The following is a 21,244-nucleotide window of genomic DNA, read 5'->3' on the forward strand; positions in this document are numbered from 1 at the left end:
AAGCCCTAACCTATCTATTCACTATCAAGAATGTTGGTCAAGCCATGAGTCTGAAGAATGAAATTTGTGATGTGACAATGACGAATGATGACATTGTAGCTTCATACTTCATAAGTATTTCTCAAGTAAAAAACCAAATTCAAGCAATTGGAGAAACTATCTATGAGAACTAATTTGTGAATACATCACTTAATGGTCTACCTAGATCATGGGATGCATTTTCAATAGGTATATGCAGATGGAAGGAGGCTCCTTTGTTTGGACAACTATGGACTTCTTGCGCTCAAGAAAATCAAGGCTTATGTCAAGAGATAAGAAGGGAGAAGCCTCTCAAGCATTTGTAACTTGCTTCAAGAACAAAGGAAAAATGAAGTTTGGTTCTCAACACAAGAAGTCAAGAAAAATACCTCCTCATTCCCAAAGGAAGAAGGACATGTCAAAGATTCAATGTTATGGTTGTCAGAAATTTGGACACTTTAAGAGAGATTGTCCAGATATATCTAATAACAAGAAGAGAAAGGGAAAAAAATGTGCTTCCACAACCGATGTCGAATATGAACATCCAAAGAAGCCTAAAGGTGACAAAGACTTCTTTTACTTTTATGCTCTAATAGGTTCTATTGTAGATGATGATGACATGTGGTTGGTAGACAATGGTGCATCAAGACAGGTGACTAGAGATCATGTAAATCTCTCTAGCATAATGTAAAAGAGGTTGTCTCAAAGGATAGAGCTTGGAGACAACCACAACTATGCAATCAAAGGAGTTAGAAAGGCATCCATAGGGCTGGAATTTTGTAACAATGTTCATCTCAATAATGTTCTATATATACCAAGTTTGAAAAATAATCTTGCCTCTATTTCATGTTTAGAAGATAAAGGAGATAGAGTAGATTTTGTGGATGCAAAAGTACTTGTATGCTTCAAGGGCTCTAGTATAGACAATTATAGGGTTATTTGGATTCATGATGGAAGATTGTATAGGCTTGTGATTCAACCATATCAAGCCATAGTACATGATGAAATCAATCCAAGTGAGCTATGGCATAGAAGGTATGGTCATCTTCATTATAGAGAATTTCCTAAATTGAATCAAACAGTTTCATGTGTTCCTAAACTAAAAATACAACATGAAGGTGCGTGTAAAGGTTGTGACCTTGGAAAGAATATTATGAAACCATTTCCAAGTAGTGACAAGAGATCTAAAGAAGTTTTATATTTGATACACTCTAATGTATGTGGTTTGATGCTTGTAATATCGCTTGGAGGAGTATTGTACTATGTGACATTTATTGATGACTTCTCTCATAAGAGATGGATTTATCTTAAGAATACTAAGGATGAAGTCTTCAAAAGTTTTCAATAATTCAAGACTGAAGTGGAGAACTTGACAGGTAAAAATATCATGATTTTGAGAGTTGATAATGGAGGAGAATACACCTCGAAGGAACTTGTTTCCTTCTGTAAGAAGGATGGGATTAAGAGGGAGTTGATTGTACCCTATAATCCATAACATAATGGTGTAGTAGAATGAAAGAGTTGGTACATTGAATAATTTGTCAAGCCCATGATGCATTTTCAAGATTTTTTGATGTTCTTATGGGGATAAGCATCATTGATAACTGTATATATCTAAAATCGAAGTCCTCATCAAATTATGGTATATATGACTCTTGAAGAAGCATTCTTTGGAAGGAAGCCAAAGGTTGGACATATGAGAATATTTGGTTGTCCTTACTATATCCATGCTCCTAAGGACAAGAGGAACATGCTTGAACCTTGAAGAGAGAAAGGCATATTTGTTGGTTACAATGAACTTCAAAGGCCTATAAAGTCTATATTATAGAACAACGAATGATTGAAGTTAGTTGGGATGTCACATTTGATGAGAAAGTGGCATATTGGAAATCAAAGGAAGTTTCCATGGATTCCTATGATGAAGTAAAGCATGAGGATGAACATTCAAGTTCTATAAAAGGGCTTACAAATCCAGAAGGGCCTTAGGAACTAGTGAAACCAATTGTTGTTTTAGAGATTTGAAAGCGACCAACATGTTTTAGATCTACATTCGAAGAAGAAGAAGGACATGTAGCACTTGATGAAACATCCAGAGAAATTAGGAAACCTAACAAGTTTTCTAGCTATGCAACTCTCATGACTAACCTGATTAATGCAAAGCCTTCCACTTATGAAGAAGCAACCAGCCAACAAATGTGAAAGGAGGCCCTAGATGAAGAATATCAATATATTATGAAGAATTACGTCTGGGAGATTGTGACAAGGCCAGAAGGGAAGACATTGGTGACTTCCAAGTAGATATACAAGATATTTCCTGTTGCAGATGGAAATATTGACAAGTACAAGGCACGATTCATGGCTCGAGGGTTGTAAAAGTGCAGGTTAAATTTCCATGTAATTAATAATGGATGGAAAATATAAAGGAAAAAATAAAACCAAGGTAATGTGACACATATTCTAAGATGAATGAGGGGAAAACATTACATTGGGATCCACTTGTGGTTAATTATTTATTGGCTATGGAAATTGGCATTGGCAAGAGGAAAAATGCAATAAATGGAAAATTATTTATTACATGCCATCAAGGATAGGAGGAAAAAATGTGAAAGAAATAAAGGAAAATGAAAGAAATTCCACTTCAGCAGGTGGGGAAAGGAAGAGACAAGAAAAGGAGAAAAATAGTAAAATAATATGCATACATGGGAAGATGAAGAAAAAAGAAAAAGAAAAAGAAAATAAAGAGAAATTGGAGAGACAACATTCTAGCATTTTATTTGGGGAAAAGAGAGGAAATATGAGGGAGAACGCTACAACAATAGAAAGCACTGGACAATATCACTTAGACACAAGCAAGGAAAATAAGAAGCAAAAGAAGAATTCAAGTTTCATCCAAGAGGAGGATTGCTACAACAATTTTTAGAGGTAATTTCCAACTAGGAGAAGGCTTGAACAATAACAAAAAGAAGTTTTTAACAACAACAAAAAAGGGCAGAAAATAGTTGAGGATTTTAAGGTAACAGTGTGCATGTTTGATTATATTGTTGGGATTTGAATGCATGGCTCATGCAATGGTTTGTTGGTCATTTTTTCTATCATTGATATGTGTTCTTCCTAGATTGATAGTGATGTACAACCTTTCCTTATGCCATTTTCTGGATAATGATGATGTAGTGGGTTCCCTATTTAGTTGAGCTTTGGATTTCCAAAAGATTTTGGATCATGGTTGAGGCGGTCTCAGGAAAATCCCAAGGGTTGAGAGTGGAAATGGTTTTCTCCAGGTAAGCTCTTAACATGTGGGTGGAGACAGGAAATTCCTCTACGTATGGTGTAGAAATTATGAGGCATCCAAGATTTCGGTGTTGGGTGAAATCACTATGGCTTAAGGGTGGAGGTGGTTTCCGCTGGATTCCCTTCTTGGTTATGTTTTGGTTTATCCCATGCAATCCCAAATTCAGGCTTGGAATATGGCATGAGGATGATTGGGTTGGAAGAGAGATTTGGTTCAGCCCCAATCTATGGTTGGGGTGGTACATGGAAGTCCCTAAATTGGTTTGCATTATGCATATATTAATATGTTTCATTCTTTAATGAGATTAATGAGCACAAGTTTTGGTATAATGTGTTAATTTTTTGACTGGTTTGTCATGGCTTCATTTTGGTTAAATGCTTGTTACATGCATGGTATATTTCTTATTATATGATGTGTTCTTGTTATTGATCTTTCTCATGGTTGACGGGCTCTTGTATGACTTATATGGTTGCATGAGCTAATATGTGTATATTGCAGCTAGTATGAGAGTGCAACAATCCTTGTTGGTGAACATCTGATAAAACTTATGAAACAGTGAACAACTATGTATTCATGCCTCACATGTACCATAGTCACAAAGTGTTTGTATAAATGATTCACATGTGTTGGGAAAGCTTGAGTAAGAACTTAACCTAAGAACAAAACTTGAATACTTCTACGTATCATTGACAAAGTTTTGGAGAATTCTAGGCAATTGAGATGTAGTCTAGCTCTAAAATTTTGCAATAGTCTTTGTGGCAACACCCTCAAAGCTGGTAAATTTCGGCTCCGGCCACACTGAGGATGGGTTATCCATGCAGTTGGAGGCATTTGGCCTCTCTGAAATTCCTTCAAGCATGCGAATGGGTTGTAATATAGGTCAAAGGGTAGTCACAACTCTAGGAAAATGGTCACTGGTGAAAATAGATTGACAAGCAATGTGATCATGTGCCCCTGGGTGTTGGAGTAAGTTTTGACCAGTGGACCCCATTTCCATAACTTCATATTTAAAGTTGGGTTATGCATAGTAACTCTCAGCTCATGTTTATCCTGGTAAGTTGTAATAATGGGTAAATGTGTGGTGGGGTGTTACAGAGTGGTATTAGAGCAGGTTCACAACACTAGACCTTAGGGTAAATGCATATTGGTATGCATATTTATATGTTTATCATACATGCATGTCAGTTGTTTTGTTTTTATTGTTTTTATATCCATGTACATGAGGTTGTTCCAGTTTTGTGTTATTATTTTGATTCATGTATGAACTGATATGCTCTTGATATAATTATGCATCATGCTAATTTGGATTGACCTGTGTTGATACAACAGTCTCACCAGAAGTAAATTGAGGTAATACTTTTGATTATGCCTTTTATTTTATCTAAAAATGTTATGTTGCAGGAAAATAGAAGCCCAAGAGACGAGGAAGAGAATGATTGAGTAAAGTTCATATGACTCCCCATACAGACCAAAAGAGAAACCAATGGGATGGGAGAAATCGGTTGGATAATAGGGAGAGTGAGACTCTTCTAATCTAGTAGACACATTAAGAAGTCTGAGGGTAGATATCATAAGTTGTAAAGATGATAATGAGTGGCTGATTGAAGCATAGGAATGGATTGCAAAAGCTCAAGAAAAGAAAGTTGAGGTTAATGCAGTAACTCTACAAAGCCTTTTAGATTTACAAAACATGGACAACTGGGGACTAGTCATGGAGATAGGCAGGAAGAAAAGACTAATGGGCCAGATGGAATCCGATCTCATAAGTGGTACACGATGGACAAGGATGATGCAGTAAAGAGTGGAAAACTCTTGGTTATGCATAAGAGGAGGTCTAGTATGCATGGATTTTATTCTAGCTCTACTTTCTGGAGACATCACCACCGACATCATTATAGGAGGAGTGAGAAGGAGTATTTTCCATAAGAATTCAAGAAATCCAAGCCTCCTACTTTTGATGGTGAGATGACCAAGTCAGAAGATGCAGAAGCATGGCTACTTGGAATGAGACAAATTTTCAAACTTCATGATTACTCAGAGAATATGAAAGACAAAATAACTACTTTCAGTATCAAGGGAAAAGCAAATATATGGTGGGAAGATGTGAAGCATGTCAGGGGCATTAGGGAAGAGAAGTTGACTTGGGAAGTATTTGAAAGACTTCTCAGAAAGAAGTACCTATTCGAGAGGTATTATAATGGAAAGGCCAATGAATTCTATGAGCTCAAGATGGGTTCCATGTCAAATGAAGAATATACAACCATATTTCTAGAGCTATAGAGATATGTTCCATATCTCAAGGATAAGGAAGAAAATATCTAAAGGTTTGTCAGTGGGTTTCCATCATCATTCAAATACTAGATTGAGTTTGATGAGCCTCAATCATTGGAGGAAGCCATCATGATGTTGAAGCAGTGTTATGAACAGTTAAAGGAAAAGCATGAGTTCAAGCATAACTGGAAGGGTAGTGAGAAAACTAAAGGAAAATGGCCCAAGAAGTGATGAATATCTCAAGATGCAGGTGAGAAGAAAAATATGGCTCCTTATAAGAATTTTAATGCAACTAAGAAAGAATTTGGATCTCAGCCTATGGAGCAGTAGAATAAAGGCATTGGAAGAGAACCATTGAAGTGTTGGACTTGTGGTGGAGACCATCACAAAAATCATTGTCCGTCGTATCAGGGTGTTAGGGCTCAGAGCATTCCCTGGATCTATGTAGCAGTTGTTAATAGATAGGCATACCACTAGGCATCTATCATCAGGATGGAAGGTAAGCTTTGTGATTGAGTTATTTCCATTTTGATTGATCCAGGATCAAATTATAGTTATATTAGTCCTGAACTGGTGGACCAATGTTGTTTGAACAAGGAAGTGCATGCAAAATCTTGGTTGGTGTAGTTTCCTACAAGGACCAAGAGAAGAATTCACCATTGGGTGAAGTCTTGTGCATTTTAGCTTAATGGCATGCCTACATCAACAAACCTGACTTTTCTTCTTTTGGGTGCATATGGCATGATTTTGGGCATGGATTGGTTGTTTATACACAAAACCAATGTAGATTTCTATGATAAGGCCATTGAGTGTGTGGATGAGGATGGATAAAAGAGAGTCTTGCAAGGAAAGAAGAATCCTACATCAATGAGGATGGCTACAACCATGCAAGTTCAGTGTAGTCGCAGGAAAGGATGTTTATTGTTTGTAGTTCATATTTCCAGTGACAAAGGGTTGGATGATGTGGATGTTGAAGTCTTGAGGAGGTATCCTATCTTGTAGCAGTTTTAGGATGTGTCTCCTGCAGAGATCCTAGAGTTGCCTCCTCATCGGGAGGTGGATTTCTCTATTTAGTTGATGCAAGAAGCAACACTAGAATCTAAGGCACCTTATAGGATGAGCATTCCTGATTTGGTGGAATTGAAGTTGTAGTTCAAAGAGATGCTTGATAAATGATGCATAAGGCCAAGTGTATCTCCTTGGGGTGCACCATTGTTGTTTGTAAAGAATAAGGATGATACTCTCAGGTTGTACATTGATTATAGCAATTTGAACAAGGTGACCATCAAGAAAATGTATCCATTGCCTAAAATTGATGATTTGTTTAATTAGCTGAAGGGATCTATAGTATTTCCAAAGATTGATTTGAGATCAAGATTTCATCAGGTGCGCATCAAAGAAGAATACACATATAAGGCTGCATTTCATACAGGGTATGGCCACTATGAGTTTGTGGTGGTTCATTTTTGTCTTACCAATGCTCTAACCACCTTCATGTGTATGATGAATAGTGTGCTGTGCCCTTACTTGGATAAGTTTGTGATGGTATTTGTTGATGATATATTGGTTTATTCGAAGAATGAGGAAGAGCATGTAGAACACCTAGTACCAATGTTGAGATTGTTGAGAGAGCATAAGTTGTATACCAACCTCAGCAAGTGTAGTTTCTTTCAGACTCAGATTCATTACTTGGGACATGTTTCTTCTAAGGAGAGGATAGCAGTGGATCTAGAAATTTTAAGGCTATCTTGGGGTGGCCAACTTTGAAGAATTTGAATGAGTTCAGATCATTCATGGGACTAGAAGGTTATTACATGAGGCTTATTAGGAATTTCTTCAAGATTGGTTATCCTATCACATCCTTTCATAGGAAAGGAAAGAAATTTGAATGGACCGTTGAGTGTGAATCTAGCTTTGATCAGTTGAAGCAATTGATTACCAATTCTCTAGTTTTGAGGATAGCAGACTCGAAAAAGGACTTTGTGGGTTGCAAAAATGCCTGCATGGAGGGACTCGGTGGAGTCCTGATGCGGGAAGGGCAGGTGGTTTGCTATGAATCATAGAAAATGAATGAGAATGAGACTAATTATGTGACTCTTGATCTTGAGTTGGAAGTTATCATTCATGCATTGAAGATGTGGCAACGTCACCTCCTTGGTAGGAAATTCATTTTGATGAGTGATCATAGTGGACTAAGGTACTTGCTTAACCAACCAAATTTAAATGCAAGGTGAGCTAGATGGTTGGCTACTCTCAATGAGTTTTACTTTGAAATCAAACACATCAAAGTCAAGGAGAACCGAGTTGCATATGCTCTCAGTAGGAGAGTACTTGTGAATCATGTTTCAACTGTAAGCTCTTATGGGACATATTTGAGAGAGTGGATCTTACATGCAGGGTGGCATGATGAGAGGTATTAACAATTGAAGCAGGGGTTGCAGCAACAAGGTGAGAGTGATAAGGATGAAGAGTGTCGCCTCATAACAAATAGCTTCGTTAGATTCAAGAGCAGGATCTATGTGCCTGATAGTGAATTAAAGAAGATTATCTTGAGAGAGTTTCATGTCAAGATGTATTCAGGCCACCCAGGATAGTAGTAGACTTTGACATCTATTAAGAATTTATATTGTTGGCCTAACTTGAAGAAAGAGGTGGCTGAGTTTATTGCTAAGTGTTTGGATTGTCAACAGGTGAACGTTGAATGAAAGCATCTAGCTGGTTTGTTGCAACCTATTCCAATTCTGGAATGAAAATGGGAGGTTATTTCCATGGATTTCATTACAGGATTTCCAAGTACATCAAGGTAACATGACCCTGTCATGGTTTTGGTTGACAAGTTGAGCAAGGTAGCTCACTTCATTGTAGTAAAGTCTACTAATTCAGCTAGCGAAGTGGCTCAAATATTCATTAAGGAGATAGTGAGGTTGCATGGAGTTCCCAAGAGGATTATATCAAATAAAGATGCCAAGTTCACTTCCAAGTTTTGGAAGGAATTATTTGTAGGCTTAGGGATAGAGCTAGTGTTATGAAAATAGCTCAAGAAAAGATAGAAAAGATAGATCAACGCCTTAGAATTCAACCTCTTCAAGGGGGCAACCTCCTTTACATTACATAAATGAACAATTCTTCAATCATTCAAATGACAAAACCTCCTTTCTATATATAGGAGTCTAAGGAGTCACAATATAACCCAGTTGACCTAACAATAATAATATAAAGCCACAAAAATAACAATAGAGGGATTCTATGGGGCATAGTAATAACAATATGGGGATAATAGGGGCACAACAATATTAATAATGGATGCAACTACAATAGTAATGGGGTAATCACTAGTATTATAGGGACCCAACATGCCCCTCTCCTTCAAAAAAGTTTTGTCCTCAATGCTTGAGTAGTTCTGGATGCTTCTGTATAAAATTCTCATCCTCCCATGTGGAATCTTCAGCGGATAAGTTCTTCCACTTGATAAGATACTCCGAAATTAATCGATTTCATAGCTGTCGAGTTCTTGTTTCTGTGACTGCTTCCGGTTCCAATATAATTTTTCCTTCCTCGTCAAGTTCTAGCAATATTGTTTGAACTGGGAGCTTGTCGCCTATAACCTTCTTTAAACATGAAAAATGGAAAACTGGGTGCAATCGAGAAGCTGCAGGAAGCTCCAATTTGTATGCCATAGTACCAATCTTTTGCAACACCTTGTATGGACCATAATACTTTGGTGATAATTTATTATCCTTCTTAGCTTGCTTGAGGGACATTTGCTTATATGGTTGTAGCCATAGGAAAACCCAATCACCTACATCAAAACTTCTTTCGTTGCGATGTTGATCTACCTGTTGTTTCATTCTATTCTGTGCCAACACGAGGTTATCCTTTAAGAGTTGGAGGACTTATTGTTGATGTTCGATGTGATGTTCCACTGCTTGAACCTTAGAATTTTCTCTTAAATATGATGTGATGGATAGTGGCTGATATCCATAAAGTGCCATAAATGGGGTCATTTTTGTTGCTGTATGGAAGGAAGTGTTATACCACCATTCAGCCAGAGGCAACCATTTGACCCATTGTGTCTATTTATCAGATACAAAGCAACGAAGATATCCTTCCAAACATTTGTTTACTATCTTAGTTTGCCCATTGATGTTGTACTAGGAGTCCAATGGCTACAACCCTTGGGTACAATAGCTTTCAATTTTCAAGAAATTTTCCGTGGAAGGAAAGGAAGTTGAATTAGGGGGTATTGCAAGGAAACCGGGAAAGATAATTAGCTCTGATACCAAATGTTATGAAACCAACTCAAGAAAAGATAGAAAAGATAGATCAACGCCTTAGAATTTAGCCTCTTCGAGGGGGCAACCTCCTTTACATTACATAAATGAACAATTCTTGAATTATTCAAATGACAAAACCTCCTTTCTATATATAGGAGTCTAAGGAGTCACAATATAACCCAGCTGACCTAACAATAATAATATAAAGCCACAAAAATAACAATAGAGGGATTCTATGGGGCATAGTAATAACAATATGGGGATAATAGGGGCACACCAATATTAATAAGGGATGCAACTACAATAGTAATGGGGTAATCACTAGTATTATAGGGACCCAACAGCTAGCCTTCAGTACAACTTATCATCCAAAGATAGATGGGAAAATAGAGAGAATCAATAGGATCCTTGAGGATATGTTGAGGATGTATTTCATGCATCAATAAAGGAAGTGAGAGGACTATATTGCACAGTTTGAGTTTTCTTATATTAATGGATATCATGAATCCTTGAAGATGAGTCCATTTGAGGCACTCTATGGGAGGAGTTGTAATACTCCTATCACTTGGAGTGATCCAGTGAGAAGGGTGTTGATTGGACCTGATATGTTGAGAGAGATGGAGAAAGAGATGTAGGTTATAAAAAAGAAATTTAAGACAACTCGGGATAGGTAGAAGAGCTATGTGGATCAACATAGAGTATTCAAGGAGTTTCAGGTTGGAGAGCATGCGTATTTCTGTATCAATCCCAAGAAGAGATCCTTGAAGGTTGGGTAATGTGCCAAGTTGGCACCTTGGTATTGTGGGCCTTTTGAGTTCCTTGAGAGGATTGCACCAGTGGAATATATACTTGATTTTCCTTCATCAGTGAAAATCCATGACGTTTTTCGTGTTTCCCTACTTAAAAGATATATACAGGATGTTGATTGTGATTGATTGGTTTGTATTGTAGGTGGAACTAGAAGGAGAGTTCCAGCCATAGCCTAAATGCATCCTACAACATAAGAAGCTCATTCTCTAGAACTAAACAATAGAGTGAGTTAAAGTGCAATGGAAGCAATTTGGGCCTGATGAAGATGCATGGGAGATGGTTAATCAGATGTGAGTATTATATCCTTCTTCATTTGTTGGTTGAAGAGAATGTATATGTGTGTGTGTGTGTCATTGTAAATATTGTATCAATTTGTGTTGATAAAGCTCCAATAAGTAGTACGTTTATCATGATTTCAACAATTTTGTTTTGTCATAAGAGTCATAAGAACACCGAGAATGGTGTTCCCACAAGGGGGAGGGGTTTGTAAAAACCCCAAGTTAAATTTCCATATAATAAATAATGGATGGACATTATAAAAGAAAAAATAAAACCAAGGTCATGGGACACTTATTCCAAGCTGAATGAGAGGAAAAACAATACATTTCGATCCACTTGTGGTTAATTATTTTTTGGCTATGGAAATTGGAATTAGAAAGAGGCAAAAGGAAATAAATGCAAATTATTTATTAAAGGTAAGCAAGGATAAGAGGAAAAAATGTGAAAAAAAGAAAAGGAAAATGAAATAAATTCCACTTCAGCTGGTGGGGAAGAGGAAGAGACAAGAAAAGGAGAAAAATAGTAAAAGAATATGCATGCAAGGGAAAATGAAGAAAATGGGGAAAGAAAAGAAAAAGAAATTAGAGAGACAACATTCTAGCATTCTCTTTCGGGAAAAGAGAGGAAAAGAGAGAATACTACAACAAGAGAAAGCACTAGACAATAGCACATGGGCATAAGCAAGAGACAAGTAAGGAAAAGAAGTAGCAAAAGAAGAATTCGAGTTGCAGCTAAGAGGAGGATTGCTACAACAATTTTTAGAGGCAATTTCCAGCTAGTAAAAGGCTTGAACGGTAGAATAAAGAAGGTGTTAACAACAACAAACAAGGGTAGAAAATAATTGACGATTTGCAGGTAACAATGTGCATGTTCGATTATCTTGCTGGGATTTGAATGCATGGTTCATGCATTGTTTTGTTGGTCATTTTTGTTGTCATTGGCATGGGTTTTGCTTGGATTGGTAGTGATGTATAGCCTTTCCTTATGCCATTTCCTGGATATCCATGATGTAGTGGGTTCCCTATTTGGTTGAGCTTTGGATTGCTGATAGATTTTGGATCCTGGTTGAGGTGGTCTCAGGAAAATCCCAAGGGTTGAGAGTAGATATGGTTTTCTCCGGGTAAGCTCTTAACAGGTGGGTAGAGACAAGAAATTCCTCTGGGTATGGTGAAGAAATTCTGAGGCATCCAAGCTTGTAATGGTTTTGATGATTTCTGGACCCGGTGTTGGGTGAAATCATTGTGGCTTGAAGGTGGGGATGGTTTCCTCTGGTTTCCCTATTTGATTATGTTTTGGTTTATCCCATGTAATTCCAAATCTAGGCTTGGAATATGGCACAGGGGTGATTGGGATGGAAGAGAGAATTGGTTCAACCATAATCTATGGTCAATGGGCAAATGGAAGTCCATGACCTGGTTGGAATTATGTAAATTTTAATATGTGTTATTCTTTAATGAGATCAATGAGCATACGTTTTGGTTTAATATGTTGATTTTGTGATTGGTTTGTCATGGCATCATTCTAGTTAAATGCTTGTTACATGCATGGTATGTTTCTTATTATAAGACGTGCTCTTATTATTGATATTTCTCATGGTTGATAGGCTCTTAGATGATTTATATGGTTGCATGAGATAATATGTGTATATTTCCGCTAGTATGAGAGGCCAGCAGCCTTCTTACTGAACATGTGATAAAACTTATGAAAAAATAAACAACAATGTATTCATTCCTCACATGTACCATAGTCATAAAGTGTTTGTATAAATGATTCACATGTGTTGGGAAAGCTTGAGTAAGAATCAAATCTAAGAACAAAACATGAATACTTGTACTTATCATTGACAGAATTATGGGGAGTTGGCCTATAGGCTAGCCCTAAAATTCTAGAACATGGTCCATAGTTGCACCCTCTGAACTGGGAAATTTTGGCTTTTTCTGCACTGAGGATGGGTTATCTGTTTGGCTGGAGGCCTCTAGCCACTCTAACAGGCTTGCATGTGTGCAACTAGGTTGTAATTTAGGTCAAGGGATAGTCACATCTTAGGGAAAATGGTCACTAGTGAAAATAGATTGAAAAGCAGTGTGATCATGTGCCCTTGGGTGTTGGAGTAATTTTCGACAAGTGGACCCCATTTCCATAACTGCATCTTGGAATTTTGGTTATGCATAGTAACTCTCAACTCATGTTTACCCTGGTAAGTTGTAATAGTGGGTAAATGTGGGGTGGGGTGGGGTGTTACAAGGGTTCTCCCATAAAGAGTGAGAAGATTATGATGAGATCTTTGCTCATGTTACCAGGTACACCTCTATTTGATCCATTATATCTCTTGTTGCTTCAATGGGATGGAACTTACATCAGATGGATATGAAGACTGCTTTCCTAAATGGTATGATTGAGGAATAGGTGTACATAGAGAAACCTCAAGGGTTTAAGGTGCATGGAAAGGAATCTCATGTTTGTGGGTTAAAGAAGGTCGTGTATGGACTCAAGCAAGCTCCCAGAGCTTGGTATGCTTGTATTGAAATTTATTTGATGAGACTGGGATTTGTTTCTGATATATTTTGAGCCTCTATTGATGGTGCTGGAAATCCATCAACCAAGGGGGTATCCCCAACGTGAAGTCCCAACTAGACCTCACATTGTTTGGAGTAGGAGCCTATTGTACTGTTCAACATCCCCCCATTTTAATATATTATAAATTTCCTATGAAATTTATTATATTAAAATAGGGACCCTTCAATTTTAGAAAAATCTTATAATCAAAGTTTAATACTTGGGCTTTTTAATTAAAACCCAAGTATTAAACCTTGATTATCCCAAAAAACGAAATTAAATAGCCCTAGGAACCAAGACTTATTCTTAGGCTTTAAAGAACATTAAGTAATAAATAATATGGGTTATTTGATTAAAAAAAACAAAACAAAACAAAACAAAACACAATAAATCGGAGTTTTTGATCTCCTAAGGTTGAAATCCTCACAAACTCTGACACTCCGCTATACCCCACATCGCAAATAATAAAAGTTCCTAAAGGCAAAGACTTCCCTGCTCTACTCCATAATTGTGATTACAATTAGACCTAAACCGACAGGAAAATATACATCTCAATTCATAATTCCCCGCGTCTGTTACTATCGCAAAAGTTGAAAAAGCTTAAGTCCATGCCCCATTACCTTAGCCGATTTTTGATTGCGACTAGGCCAACCGAATGCAATTGTGACTAAGCCCGGACCCGATGGGATAATTAAAACAATTCATACATTCATCACAATAAACCACAAAAGATTAAGTCATGCCTCCTACCTATTGCGATTAGACCGGACTCGACGGGAAAATCAATTGCAATCTATAAAATCCTGCATCCATATGCCATCGCAAATTTCATTAGACCAAGCACTTTGCCCCTTTCCGATTGCGATATGCGATATACCCGGACCCGCTGTGATTACAAAAAATGTTTAAATTAAGTATCACATTTGCACAATCACAAAATTCCAAGATTCATGCCTCATTTGAACTACGATTGTGATATGATCTCGATTGCTGATTGCGATATGATGTTAACAGTGACGTCAGTTCCATGTCATTTGTCACGTCACTTGTCATCTGTCACGTCGCCTACCACATCACTTGTCATTTGCCACATGCCACGTCATCTACCACATCATAGTGACGTCACCATCACGTCATTCCCAATGACATCTCGCATATCGCAAGTCTTTCAGCCACCTCTTATAGTCTACAACTCTGAACGCCGATTGTGATAATCTTGTGTATTACGATATGCGATAAAGCCTCAGACATAATAGAATTATACACTGCAATTCATTTAATCCTCATGTTTGTGGATATCACAAATAACAAAGGATCATCGTATCACTGCCTCTTTCCGTGTCCCTATTGCGATATGCGATTAGGCCCGGACCCGGCAGGATTATAAAATCCATACCATAAAACCCCACATCCGGATCTATCGCAGTTACCAAAGGGTCCTGCTTCATGCCTATTTCGATTGCGATAAAGTCTTGAACCCGATGGAATTATTCACTCCAATCCATAAATTCCCGCGTCTATGCAATCGAAAAAGTCACAGACCTTAAGCCATTCCTCCTCTGCCCATTCCTTTTGTGATTTTGTCTTATTTGAATTTTGTGTCTATTTCAATAGGGATTCTCCTTGCTTGAAATATGACGATAATTCAACCCCCAGTCTAAAAGCGATTGCGATTTTGCGATAAATCGTAAAATTCCAACTTGTCTTACCATAGACCTCACTCCGCATGACTCTCCATTATGGTTGTGTTCATAATTTATTACAACTCTACGTTTTTCTTGATTTCCTACAAAAGTGATTTGTTTCAAATAAAACTTGCTTATCAGTTTCATTTATTTCCAGCTTTTCGATTCCTGTTTTTCTTGTTCATGTTCATGACATAGGAGGACAGTTGTGCTGATAAGCAGTAGTTTAGTTCAAATAGACAGATAAACATCTAGAGAATCTAATGGAATAAACAAAGCTGATGAAAACAACAAATTACATTCAGAACATTACTACCAAAAACTGTTTTTCTTTGAGCGGGTTGAAGGGATCTATTTAAATGCCCTCAACACTCTCCACAATACATTCAGTTGTTTTTTGTTATTTAAGCTTACTTGTTGTATGAAATAAAGGTCCTAAATTTTATGAAGAAAGGCTTACAAAATCTCGCACTATTGTACTTTCATACTTTTCTCAATAGAATGATTGGAACATTGATTTTCCGAATTTTCATAAAGATTTTTGAGAAGTTGCACTACTATACTCCTAGAATCATCTTTGTGAGAAGGACTAAACTGCTGCAATTTTTTTATGAGTTGAGTGAAGTGCATCTGGTATTTCTATCATTGTACCTCTATTTTGTTCATAAGTAAATAGTAAATTTATCTTTTCAGATTGCCTATTACTTGATATTTAAAGAACAATGTTACATGTATTCATTTCTGATCATGTTGTCATTGATATTTTAAATAAATGTTAAGTAATTTGCCTTGATATTCTGAATGTGTTATGATTTTACACATTATATTTATTAAATATTTAATCAAATTAATAATCTTGAAATATTTTCATTTCCATTGGTGTTTGAGAAATCTATATTGTCATTTACTAAGGAAAATCATTATAGATCGCATCCAGATAAATGTTAAACAATCTTGGGTTATAGAGTAGATTAATGCATATGCTTTCCCATTTAATTCATTACCACAAATACATATATTTAACTTCACTATAAGAATTACACATCCATTCAATAACCTTTCATTGGGAAACTGGTCCCAATATCCCCAGTCGGAGCCACTACCTAAACTGAAAAGGAGTTGTCTGAAGGTCTGGATCGGGTGGTTTTCCCCCTATGTTGAAGTAACGATTTTTGAGGCCTAAACACTTTTTGGTGCTAGAAGGAGGGCCTGTAGACTGTTAATGGCAAGTAAGTCCAATCCAAAAACCTAAGGTCGTTCCAAGACTTATTCTCCATTCAATTCTCCTACAACTTCCAGATCCCCTCCAGAATCTCCTACTTTTAGATAAGGAGTTGTACAATCACCTCCCAGGTCTCCTAGAATACTTCTTGAGGTAATACCTACAAATTATACTCCAGAATCATCATAAATTATAGCTTTGATAAATAAATTGGAAGACATCTCCATTTCAACAGAAAAGCCTAAATCATCCAAAGATTATGAAGGAAGAATAACTTCTATTTTTCAAGGAATTGGTGTTTTAACTCGGTCCCAAAGTGCAAAACTTGGCATCTCGCCATTTGAATTTCCACTTCAATCCCGCTGAACAAAAACTGCTACATCAGATTCCCAAACATCTACTAGTGAGATTACCTCATTCTCTCATTCACCAACCTCTCCATTTGTTCCTTTTTCATTTCTTTTCTCTCTACTGGTCACTTCATCTATTTCCATTTCCTCTACACAAAAAAACTAGTGCTGCCTCAAGTAGTACTATCACATCTACCAATTCTTCTTTCATCACATCCACCTCCCCAACTGTTACAATGGCAGCTAGACCATGGTCCAATCTGGGAGCTGTTCAAATGCCAACACCACTTCATCCTCTACCAAAACATCTTGAAATATGGCTTCCCAAATTCAATCCTGATGATGGGTTTCTAGTTGAAGAGCACCTTAATAATTATATGTTAGCCATCAATCTTAATGAGGTATATGAAGAAGATGTTGTTGTTAGATTATTACCGTACACTCTTACATGATCAGCAGGGTCTTGGTACTTTTCATTACTAACCAATTCTATTACTAGTTGGGATATTTTTGAAGAACTACTTTTTACTAAATTTGGTGATGATCGCTCAACTACATTTCTTATCAACGACCTTTCTAATTTAAAAATGAATTCAGGGGAAAAGATAAAAGATTTCAATTCCAGATTTAACAAATTGTTAAATAAAATCCCAGCTACTTCTAGACCTGGTGTCAATGTACAAATTGAATGGTATATTTCATCTCTTCCTTTTAACATAGGAATTTTTGTAGATAGAGCTAATAAAAATACATTGGTAGAAAACATGAAATAATTTGTGTCTGTAGAGAAGGGGATAAATGCACTAGAAACGAAAAAAGACTAGGAAGATAGAAAATTAAAAAGAGTTACATTTAAGGATGAAGCTAAAAAGAAAGCACCTAAAGATCCATTTGATATTGAAGGCTTACAACAAGTCCTCAAAACTTTATCTAACGAGATGGTAGAGATAAAAAAACAAGTAGCTAAATCCTCTTCTAAAAAACCTTTTAGGCCATTCAGAAGAAATCAGCCACCTAATCCACAACCTCTAAACATGATCTCTAATGCAGAAATTGATGATGAAGATGAAGAAGAAGCAACATTTTCTATTGATGAATCCCAAGATGAACAAATAGCTGAGTTAAATGGAATGTGGGATTTTATCCTTCCTATTTCTAATAGTGAAAATGAATATGAAGCATTACCTATTAGCACAAGAAGTAAAGGCCCAGTTGATCCTATACAACCAATTCAAAAACAGAAACCTTGAACTTCCACTGTTAAAGATAAAACTGTTGTTAAAAAATCCACTTCCACTTCTCCCCAAGTAATTCCATCTTCATCCAATTCTCCATCTTCACCCAAAACCTTAGTAGTTTTAGATACTATTGAGTACAATATAGTTGAGGATATGAAGAAAATAAAAGAAAAAATTTCCCTTCATGAACTCACTAAACTCAAACAACAACATAAGTTTTACTAAAAGAATTGAATGCAATACCTGCTTCTCCTCTTCCTATTGTTGTGGTATCCAAAGCTTCTAACGGAATGGGTAAACCTCCTAGTCATCCATTATTCAATTCCTCTGATGCTATTATGATAGGTGACAAGTCTAACTCACATACTCCTCCTTTTCTTTTGACTTTCGAAATATTTAATAAGAATTTACATAATTATTTGGTAGATTTAGGGGATTCTTCGAATATCATGTCGTATTCAGTTTGTTTGAAATTAAACATGTCACCACATAAAACTTTAGTTCACATTGTGCAACTCGATAGGACAAAAGTCAAAGTCATAGGAGAAATGAATTCAGTTCTTATTAGATTATCTTCAAATCCTAAAGTTTGTCAAATAATTGATATACTTGTTAATGATATCCCAGATTTATACGGTTTAATTCTTAGTAGAGATTGGTCAGAAAAACTATATGGTTATTTTTCCACTGATTGGTCTCACTTATGGCTCCCATTTAATGGAGAGTCAAATCAAATCAAAATCAACCGAGAAAAACATATGAGACATTCAGTAATAGATTTCAAAGGTGAAAATGATGCAGTATCATTTAATAACAACATTCTTGGAAACCACTCTACTGAATCATTTTTTGAGAAAGTTAAAGCACAAACGTCACCATTTCTATACCTTCTCAAATTGAAAATTTTTCATAGACAGACTTTTCTTGATGTGTAAATATGATAAAAAAACCATTAGTTAATTCTTTATTCTGGACATTGTATTTTGATGGGTCGAAATCAAGCGATGGTGCAGAAGCAGGTTGCATATTGATTAATCCTGAAGGTGTGAAGACAATGCTGACTTGCTGATTAGAATTTGAATGCACAAATAATATTGCAGAATATGAAGCATTGGTCCAAGGTATGTATAAAGTAATTAGCCTTGACGTCAAATACCTTCAAGTTTATGGATATTCAGAAATTGTAATTAAACAAGTAAGAAACACGATGCATTGTATCTCTACACACTTGAAGCATTATTAGCCTTTGGTTCAATCTCTCACTTCACATTTTTTAGTGCTTAACATTTCTACTATTCCTAGGATTCAGAATTCCAATGCTGACCTTCTTGCTAACATTTCATCAAAATTGATCCCATCAGAAGATTACAGTGTCGATAGATTTTCTGTAGAATTAATCTTTAGACCATCCATTCCCGATAATATCACCAATTGGCAGGTATTTAATTATGATAAAGACATTTTAAGCTTCTTAACTTCTGAAAAATCATACGATGACCAAATAATTGATGAAGATGAACACGAAAATCAATTAAAACAGAAAATTGAGGATAATCCCATACCCAAATCTGTAGTTAAACTTGAGGATCTCTATGATTTAAAAGACAAATTTAAAAGAGTTACTAATTCAAAACTACAGAGTTCAACTTTGAGATTTGAATTAATAAACCTTGGGACAGATCTTAAACCTTGGAACATCAATTTAGGACTTGGTCTCTCATTTGAAGAAAGATTATCCTTCATCATTTGTTATAAAAATATAAGGATGTCTTTGCTTGGAGTTATGAATATCTCAAAACATTTTACACTTCCATCATTCAACATACAATTTCGATGACATCTAATGATAAACCTATCCAACAAAAATTAAGGAAAATTCATCCGAACTTAGAAAATCAAATCAAAACGGAATTGAATAAACTCCTTAAGGCTAAAATCATTTTTCCTGTTAGGCATTCAAGATGGGTTTCCAACTTGGTACATGTTAGGAAGAAAAATGGTGATATCTGCATTTGTATATATTTTAGGAATCTTAATAAGGCCAGTCAAAAGGATAATTTCCCACTACCCACTATGGAACAGATTTCACGATCAATTGCTAGTTCTAAACTTATGTCTTTCCTTGATGGTTTCTCAAGATATAATCAAACCATGGTCCACCCAGATGATAGGCTAAAGACTACTTTTAGAGCCAAATGGGGAACTTATGCCTACCAAAAAATTCCATTCGGTTTAATAAATGCAGGGGCCACTTTCCAACGAGTCATGGATATAGATTTCAAAGATATGTTAAATAAAACAATTGTTGTTTATCTGGATGACATTACTCTTTATTCAAAGAAAAAAATAGTCATTTGCAGGACTTAAAACAAATTTTTGAACACTGTAGAAAATATGATATTTCATTAAATCTGAAAAATTCCTTTTTCACTCTTAGTGAAGGGAAACTTTTAGGATTCATTGTGTCAAAAAATGGAGTTTACATTGATCCTCATAGAATAAAATAAATTTCAGAAATTTCTCAACCATATAAAAAAAAAGCATGCAATCATTTTTTGGATAGATCAATTTTGTCAAAAGGTTTGTCCCTGATTTCTCACAAATTATTTTTCCGTTACAACAAATGATTAAGAAAAACACAGTTTTTAAATGGGGTCGTCATGAAAAATAAGCATTCGATTTAATTAAACAAGCAATTATCAATGCTCCTTTAAATACTCCAAATTTCTCAGATAATTTCATCTTATATACCTTTGCTTCTTCAACGTCTTATGTTGTTGTTTTGACACAAAACAATAATCAGAAAATCAAAGCACCCATATCTTTTTTCAGTTCAAATTTTCATGGTGCTGAATTGAATTATTCAGAAGTAGAAAAATAGGCATTTACTGTATATAATTTTGTAAATCAATTTAGACGTTTTCTCTTAAAGCACACACATGAAAGTAATAGTCCCATTCCCAGGAGTGAGGAAATTACTGATGCAAAAAGAATTAGGAGAAAAGAGAGAAAATTGGGTAATAGCTTTGCAGGAATACGATATTGAAATGAAACCAGCCAAAATTGTTAGAGGGAAAGGTTTCTGCAAACTGCTTCCAGGATAATCCAACATACTAGCCGAAGGGGACAAAGGTAACAATGAACACATTTATGAGGTAAGTGTAATTGATATTGATTCCCAATACGTTGATTTAATTTTTTATTTAAAAAATGGATATGCTCCTCTTGAACTCAATTATAAAAGAAAAAGAG

Source organism: Pinus tabuliformis, chromosome 3_2, assembly GCF_031772625.1.
Source record: "Pinus tabuliformis cultivar Carrire ecotype Pingquan chromosome 3_2, CPIR1, whole genome shotgun sequence".
Taxonomy (NCBI): domain Eukaryota; kingdom Viridiplantae; phylum Streptophyta; class Pinopsida; order Pinales; family Pinaceae; genus Pinus; species Pinus tabuliformis.